At 46.8% G+C, this 7,882-nt stretch overlaps 1 long non-coding RNA gene across 1 annotated transcript; it reads left to right on the top strand.

Moving 5' to 3' along the window:
* On the top strand, positions 1–1,384 carry LOC127348953 (uncharacterized). Its single transcript, XR_011756838.1, has 5 exons — positions 1–151; positions 254–364; positions 453–522; positions 603–707; positions 809–1,384. It is a non-coding gene; the product is annotated as an uncharacterized lncRNA (long non-coding RNA).
* Positions 1,385–7,882: the final 6,498 nt, after the last annotated feature.

Raw genomic sequence — 7,882 nt, 5'->3', positions numbered from 1 at the left:
ATATCACATACATTGGGTTCATTGACCCGCACACAATGCATGTTAAAACCATAGAGAATCCCCTCTATAACAAGGATACACCGCAGACTTTGCTAAGGTTTTTGAAGCGACAACGTGACAAAAAGCTAATACTTTGGCCTTACAACTTCGAGTGAGTCTTACTGTCTTATAACACATTATATTTTGCTCACCGTATGTCAAAATTTTAACTAATGACTTATATATATGACACTACATATTGAAACGTGCGTAGGTTTCACTTTATTCTTCTCGTCATCAATTTGGAAATTGGAGAAGTTGAAGTCTTGGACTCACTAAGCAAAAAATCGGATCTATACGTGTCTTGTTTTTTAATGCTCAGAAGGTAATTTTAATTCTTATCGGTTTGTTTCGTTAATTTCCTGCTTTGAACTAATTGATGACTCTTTTATGCATTTTCTTTTGTCGAGCAGCGTATGGCAAACTTTCATCAAGGAAGATACGTCCCGTGAATGGACACCGAAGCTGCGATGGCGTGCGAAAGTAAGTAGTACTACCTAGGTCCACACACCTTTTAATTATCATACTTGACTATTGTTTGATTGAATTATATTCTTGTAAAGAAATGCCCGCAACAACCTCCGGGGACCGATCTCTGTGGATTCTTCGTTTGCGAGTGCATCCGCAGAATTGTCAGCGAGAGAACGAATAATGAAAGAAATAAAGAGGTACAAAAACAATCTTCACAAATTTGTTTTGTTATCATAAGTTGTGCTGAGTTTCAGTAATAGTTGTTTCATGTATTCATTTGTATCTTATTCTTTTATAGTTGGCAAGAAAGCGGAACAAGCTCTCAATCGATGACCGCTTCATAGCAATAGGCGAGGAATTGGCGGGATTTTTCCTTCGGGACGTCATACCACCACTCGCAGAGTACCACTATGAATGAAGATGTACATGTTACATATATAGTTGACTCGAAGAGTACCACTATGCTACATGTAATAGACATATATAGAGTACGCCTCGGAGAGTACCACTATGCATGAAGATCGATCTTCATGCATAGTGCTACTTAATTTGCGATCTTATGCAATAACATGTGTGTTATATTATATGCACCAACTTGCTATGCATCATCTTGATCTTCATGTACTACCTAAACCCAAACGCGTTTCTGGTGCATCGACGCGATATGAAACAAACCGATATCCCTAAACCCCTCCAAAAACCCTAAAAAACCAATTCTCTGCCGCGGCAGAGATTTGGGCAAATTCCCTGCCGCGGGTGGGAACCTTTGGTACCGGTTCGTATTACCAACCGGTACCAAAGCTCCTTGGCCCTGAGCTCTCCTGGTGGCCCACGTGGAGGGCCTTTTATACCGGTTCGTAAGCAACCGGTACGAAAGGGGGGGGGGACCTTTAGTGCCGGATAATTAATACCGGTTGCTCAACCGGTACTAAAACCCCTCTGGAACCGGTACTGATGAGAGATTTTCTACTAGTGTAGCCGTTGTGTTTGCTTCGGACTCAAACTGACAGGGGATATAGACGCATTTCTATCCATGACTAGACTTAAACGGATCAAAGATGGAAACCTGAGATACCCTTAGCACTCGGACAGGGCATTTCTGAATCCGAGCTGATATGCTCTGGCTGGATAAAAAAAATTGAAAACATAGCAAACAAATTGAAATCTGAATTTTTCGTACAATAAACATGAACAAGTGTCCAACTAAAGAATGTCCGAGAAAAAGACATATGTAAGGGTATGTGTAAAAAAAATGTAAATTAGAGTGATGTAAGCAACAAATATAGATATTTCAAACAACACTCTATTTTATCTTTTTTTTATAGACCACTACATATATCTTTTCTCGGAGATTTTAGGTGGTGAGTTAGAACACATGCTCATGTTTATTGTACAAAAATTTCAGTATTTTTCAATTTATTTGTTTTTTCTTAACAAGGATCATATGAGCTCGGGTTCAACTAGTTTTTCGTTAGCACTGCAGCAAGAATGAATATAGGTTCTAGCTTGGTCAAGGATCTCCGCTGTACCACTAGATAAGTGACCTCATTTCATCGGATACCGTACTGCATAAAAAAAATCCACACTGTCAATCAGACACGTACATGTGTTATTGCCGTGCATCTATGGGTCACGTGACGGCGATTTACACAGAAATAACCCAAAAGTGAAAGAAAAGCACAAACTGATCCTCCGGCCAAATTATTTCACCCATCTAACCCTTTTGTGTGGCGCCCCTCCCATGAACGCCACACATGCCAGTGTGGCGCCCATCCTGCCGGCGCCACTCTCCCAGCCGACGTGACGCCCTCGACGCTGAGCTGGTGCGCCGATCCGACGTGGCAGCATGTGTGGCGCCCCTCCCATCGGCGCCACACATGCATTTGTAATTGCCCAAAACATACTGTAAGACAAATCGTCTGGGACTTAGCCGTTTTGCGATCCTGTTTGTGTGGCGCCGATGCCACGGGCGCCACACATCCACTTATGTGTGGCCGCGCGAGCACACCCCAGCCCGACCCAGCCATTCTCCTCTCTCTGTTTCTTCTTCCCCTCAAGAAGGCGCCCGGTTCTATCTCTCCCCCCCCCCCTCAAATCCCTACTCAAATCTCTTGGATTTCGTCACACAACCCGTTCCTTGAGGTAATCTCCTCCGTTCCCCTTCTTTTCACCCATTCATTTTGTGCATTTAGTTGAATCTATATGTGAAACCCTAGATGTGGATTTGGTTGATTTGAGGTTGGAGATGGATTTGGTTGGATGTTAGGGTTGTTCAAGTAGGAGAAATGGTAGTGTGCTAGTTTGTATGGGTAGATTATGTTGATTATGGTAACTACCATGATGAACACATGTGTGTATGTGTTGTTCCCATTATGCTAGGGGGATGGAAAGAATTGTTCATGTTCATCATGTGGACAAGGATGCTTTCTTGAAGGGAAACATAGAGCCGGACCCGGAAGAGGTTGACTTGGTGTTTGACATTAGCCCTAGCTTTGCGGAGGTGGTAGCACAAGTGAGGGTTGAGTTGAATTTGAATGAGCCAAATGATGGTGTTGAGCTAGAGGGAAGACATAATGTGGGGTTTGGAATGCACACCCATTGGAAGACAATGCGTATCAACTCCGAGCAACGTTGGTCCGTTTACAAGGAGACGGTGGCCAGGTCACAAGACAAGGCTTTGGAGTTGTTTGCAACCAAGACGGTTGATGCTCCTATCGAGTTTGACCTTAACCGGCCCTCCTCCCCCGTTCGAGAGAGGAGTCCACCACCCATGAGCCAAGAAGAAGCCACCCAATCTCCCATTGCCCAACAACCTCCGTTGGAGAATGAGTATGACGAGCATGACGATGGTGATGATGGTTTCGAGATGAATGACAACAATGTCGGTGATTTGGATAAATATTTGACGCAAGAGAAGATGGACCACTCCATTTCTTATTCCCGATGCTATGCGTCAGACTCGGATGATGATGGACCCGAAGAGGAAGTTGAAGAGGATGGCTTGACAGCTAAGGAAGCCGAAAGAGCCGAGATCTTCAAGAAGGTAACCGGACGGGATATTCAGGTACCATTGTTTCGTGATGTTAGTCTTGCGGATGGAGCCGTGGTTGATGGTGGCAAAAGTTTACTTCTTGGAGCTAGGCCAATTTCCAAGAGAGATGTGGATGGTAGGACGGCTATTATCTCTAAAGGGCTCACGTTTGATACCTTCTTGGAATTGAAGATATGGTTGAAGGAGTTCTCCTTTAAGCATCATCGCCCTTACATTGTTGTTCACTCGGACTTGAAGAAGCGGTACACGCTAAAATGTGTGGATAAAATTGCCCATGGGTTGTCCGTGCAAGACCTTTCAAAAAAGGGCCCTCTCGGCGGAGATATCATCACTTCCTACCATGAGCATTAGGTCCGTGCAAGATACTGTCAAATCCCGGTTTGCCTACGACGTAAAGTACGGGAATGCATGGAAGGCCAAACAAGCCGCATTCAAGATGTTGTACGGTGATTGGGAGGAAGCATACAACCGAGTCCCTAGGTTGTTGTTACCGATGGCCGCAACTAACCCGGGCATGGTGCATGTGGTGGAGCCTTCCGCAACCAAAATGACATTGCATGACGGTAAAAGAGTGAGGGTATTTCGCCGTGCATTTTGGTCATCCCAGCAATGCACGCGGGCATTCGAACATTGTAGGCCGGTGATAGCCGTGGATGGTACCTTCTTGACCGGGCAGTACAAGGGCACACTATTGGTGGCAATAGCAAATGATGCGAGCAACCGTTTACTACCACTGGCTTTTGCATTGGTAGAGATTGAGAACAATGATAACTGGCAATGGTTTTTTCATATATTGAGGACGAGGGTCATACCACCCTCAAAGGAAGTGTGTGTCATCTCCGATCGTCATCAAGGATTTCTCAATGCGGTGGAGCTTGCCATTCCCGGGCATGCTCCCTTGCACCACCGATGGTGCATGAGGCATTTTTGTGCAAACTTCTATCGGGCATGCAAGAGCAAAGAGTTGTCTGACCTTCTTCAAGATTGTTGCCTCGCTTACTCTGAGCGCCGCTTCGCAAACCTATACAATGGCTTGCTGAAGCACAAAGACCTCAACGCGGGTGGTCAAGAGTTTCTTCATAGACACCTTATATTTAACTCAAAGTGGGCAAGAGCTTATGATGAGGACGGGAGGAGATATGGCCAAATGACAAGCAACATGGCTGAGTGCTTCAACAATGTGTTGAAGGGTGTCCGTGCATTGCCCGTGACGGCAATCATTCAATACACATTCGAGAAGTTGAATGTCTATTTCCAGAACTACACCGATGAAACGGAGAAGGAAATTGCTCGAAATTGCGAGTTCCCAATGAAGGTTGAAGAGTTCATGGAATTTCAGGCAAGGAAGGTGGACTCACAAACGGCTACATGTTATGACAATGTTGACTGGGTTTACCAAGTGAATGAGCCAGGAGGCACCACACAAGGTGGTGTCCAACACGGAGGCCAGGCTTTTCCGTGTGTCCCTAAAGACATGTGAATGCACATGTAGGAGGCCCTCTTTGCTTCATCTGGCTTGCTCCCACTTGCTAACAGCGGCACGCACTAGACGTGTCGACTACAACAACCCACTCACCGTTCGGGAGTCAGAGTTCTCAATCGAAGCCACAAAGAGGACATGGGCTCCTAGGTTTTCTCCTTACTTGGATCAATCACAATGGCCGGAGTATCATGGAGTGCAAGTTTGGCCAGATCCAGAATGGAAGGTTGTGAAACGTGGAAGAAGAAAGACAAAGAGGTATCACGGAGATATGGATAGATGGGTTCATTCGGGAAACAAGTTATTCCAAGAGTCTCGCGAGCAACCTAATTGTGGATCATGCAATAGAAAGGGCCACAATAAAAGGAAGTGTACATTCGGCAAAAAATCAAAGGGCAATGATGCTACCACAAGTCAAGCATCAAGTAGCCAACAAACCCCAAGCCAACAAGCGGCAAGCCAACAAGCCCCACGGCAACAATCTTCAAGGCAAGAAGCTCCAAGGAAACAAGCCCCACGACAACAAACTCCTTCGCAACAAGGTCCAAGCCAACAAGATCCTTCGCCACAAGGTCCAAGCCAACAAGCTCGAAGGCAACAAGCTCCAAGCCAACAAGCTCCTTCGCCACAAGGTCCAAGCCAACAAGCTCGGAGGCAACAAGCTCCAAGCCAACAAGCTCGTTCGCAACAAGCTCCAAGGCAACAAGCCCCAAACCATCAATCAAAATGGCGACAAGCTCCAAGGCAACTAAGGATTCATGTAGGGCTTAGTAGAGGTCGCCATGGTGGACGTCGGGGTTGAAAGTGCATGGAGCCCCCATGTGTGGTTTTGGTAATTAATGACAATCCCTATGGACTAATTTTTGCATCGAGTTATATGTGTAGGTGTTGTCCATAGGCAATGCTTGAACCATTTCTTGGCTTCAAGGTTGCAATAAGAAGAAATTGATGAAGGATATCAACTGTCAAGTATGTCTTGAAGATGAAGATGAAGTGAGCCCTCAAGTTACTTCAAGACATCAACATAATGAAGTGCAAGTTCAAGATGAGCCAACTCGAAGAGATCATAAGCTTGAGGCTTGCCATGAAGAAATGCTTGAACCATATGTTGGCTTCAAGGTTGCAAGAAGAAGAAATTGATGAAGGATATCAAGTGTCAAGTATGTCTTGAAGATGAAGATGAAGTGAGCACACAAGTTACTTCAAGACATCAACATGATGAAGAATGAAGAAATGAAGTGCAAGTTCAAGATGAGCCATCTCGAAGAGATCCTTTGCTTGAGTCTTGCCATCCAAATGAAAAAGATCAAGTCTCAAGTATGTCTTGAAGAGGAAGATGAAGTGAGCTCTCAAGGTTAACTTCAAGACATCAATCACTACAAGAAATCTGCCATAATATGACGTTTTTTTTATGACTGGAAATCAAAATGTCATAGCTTTATGACGTTCCTAGCTTTGACCGTCCTTGGCCACTCGGGGGGGGGGGGGCAAAACCCTAGAAAATCGTGACGTTATTGGGCGAAAATGTCATTGCCAATTTAGGTCAAAACGTCATTAGCAAAATTAAGTGGCCTACGACGTTTTTCCACTGCCGATTGCGACAAATCAATAACGTCATTGGCATGCCAAAAAAAATTAGCCAATCAGAAAACAGAAAACAACCTACCAAGGATCAGCTCCAAACTTGAATCTCAACCGTCCGAAGCATCCAACGCACCAAACCACGCGCGGAATTTTCCCATTGGCACCTAAAATTTTTGGGTCACGCGCGCGAGGACCAACCAGACCACTTTAATTTTGCTTCCGCCCCGCCCCGTCCCACCACTCCTCCCCGCCCCGTCCAACCCTAACCAGATCCACACCACCTCCTCCGCCGCCCCCGCCCCCGCCCCCGCCACCTCCTCCGCCGCGCGGAAGCTCCCCATCAAGCGCCGCTCCCCGCCGCGGCCACCACCTCCCCGCCCTCCTCCTCCTGCCCGGCCTCCTCCGGCGCCAACCCCGCCTTCAAGTTCCAGCGCATCTGGTCCGAGACCGACGAGCTGCGCTTCCTGCAGGGCCTGCTCGGCTGCGGCGCGCAGGGCCAGGGCCTGCTCGGCTGCCGCCTCAGGAACAAGCACCGCGCCGTCGCCGCCCGCGTCGCCAAGGGGCTCGACCTGGCCCGCCTCGCGCCGCACGACCGCGACGTGCTCCACCTCTGCTCCCGGCTCTGGGACCCCGCCTACGCCGCCGCCGCCCTCGTCCGCCGCATCCCCCGTCGCCGCTTTATCTAACCCTAATCTCGCTCTTCGTCTCCCTGCCCGCAGAGAACGCAGATCCGCCTCGGTGAGAATCCGTCGCCATGTCGTCCAGCGAGGTCGCCTGCACCCTTGCCGCCCTCATCCTCCACGATGACGGGATCTCCATCACAGTAAGTTACCCCTCACGATTTCTTCTCTTCTCCGTTCGTTTTCTCGGTTGGATTCGGTTACCTGATTCCGTTCAGCAGTTTGATTAGTCAATGCATCCATGTTGCCACTTGTATGTTTTCCATATGTATGTGCTACCAGAAATGGCGTGTACTGAGTGGATCATGATGATTTTGTTGGCTCACAAGAACCTGCAGTAGATTTGTTAACATTTCAATAACCTGCAACAACATGTTATGTGCTGTTCCAGAATCTGTGCTTTTCGCTGCCAAGCATTTTTTGGTCTTGTTAGGTTGGTAATTTTACTATGTAATGATGTACTGCTCGTTATTCCTAATTGCTTACCAGACATGAGTATATTGAACTGTCCCTGAGCTTGAGAATTTTCAATAATAACTAATAGTATTGCAGTAAATCACTGCTTGCCTAATTCGA

The sequence above is a fragment of the Lolium perenne genome, chromosome 4, assembly GCF_019359855.2.
Source record: "Lolium perenne isolate Kyuss_39 chromosome 4, Kyuss_2.0, whole genome shotgun sequence".
NCBI classification, from domain to species: domain Eukaryota; kingdom Viridiplantae; phylum Streptophyta; class Magnoliopsida; order Poales; family Poaceae; genus Lolium; species Lolium perenne.
This window is presented reverse-complemented; position numbering and strand designations above follow the sequence as displayed.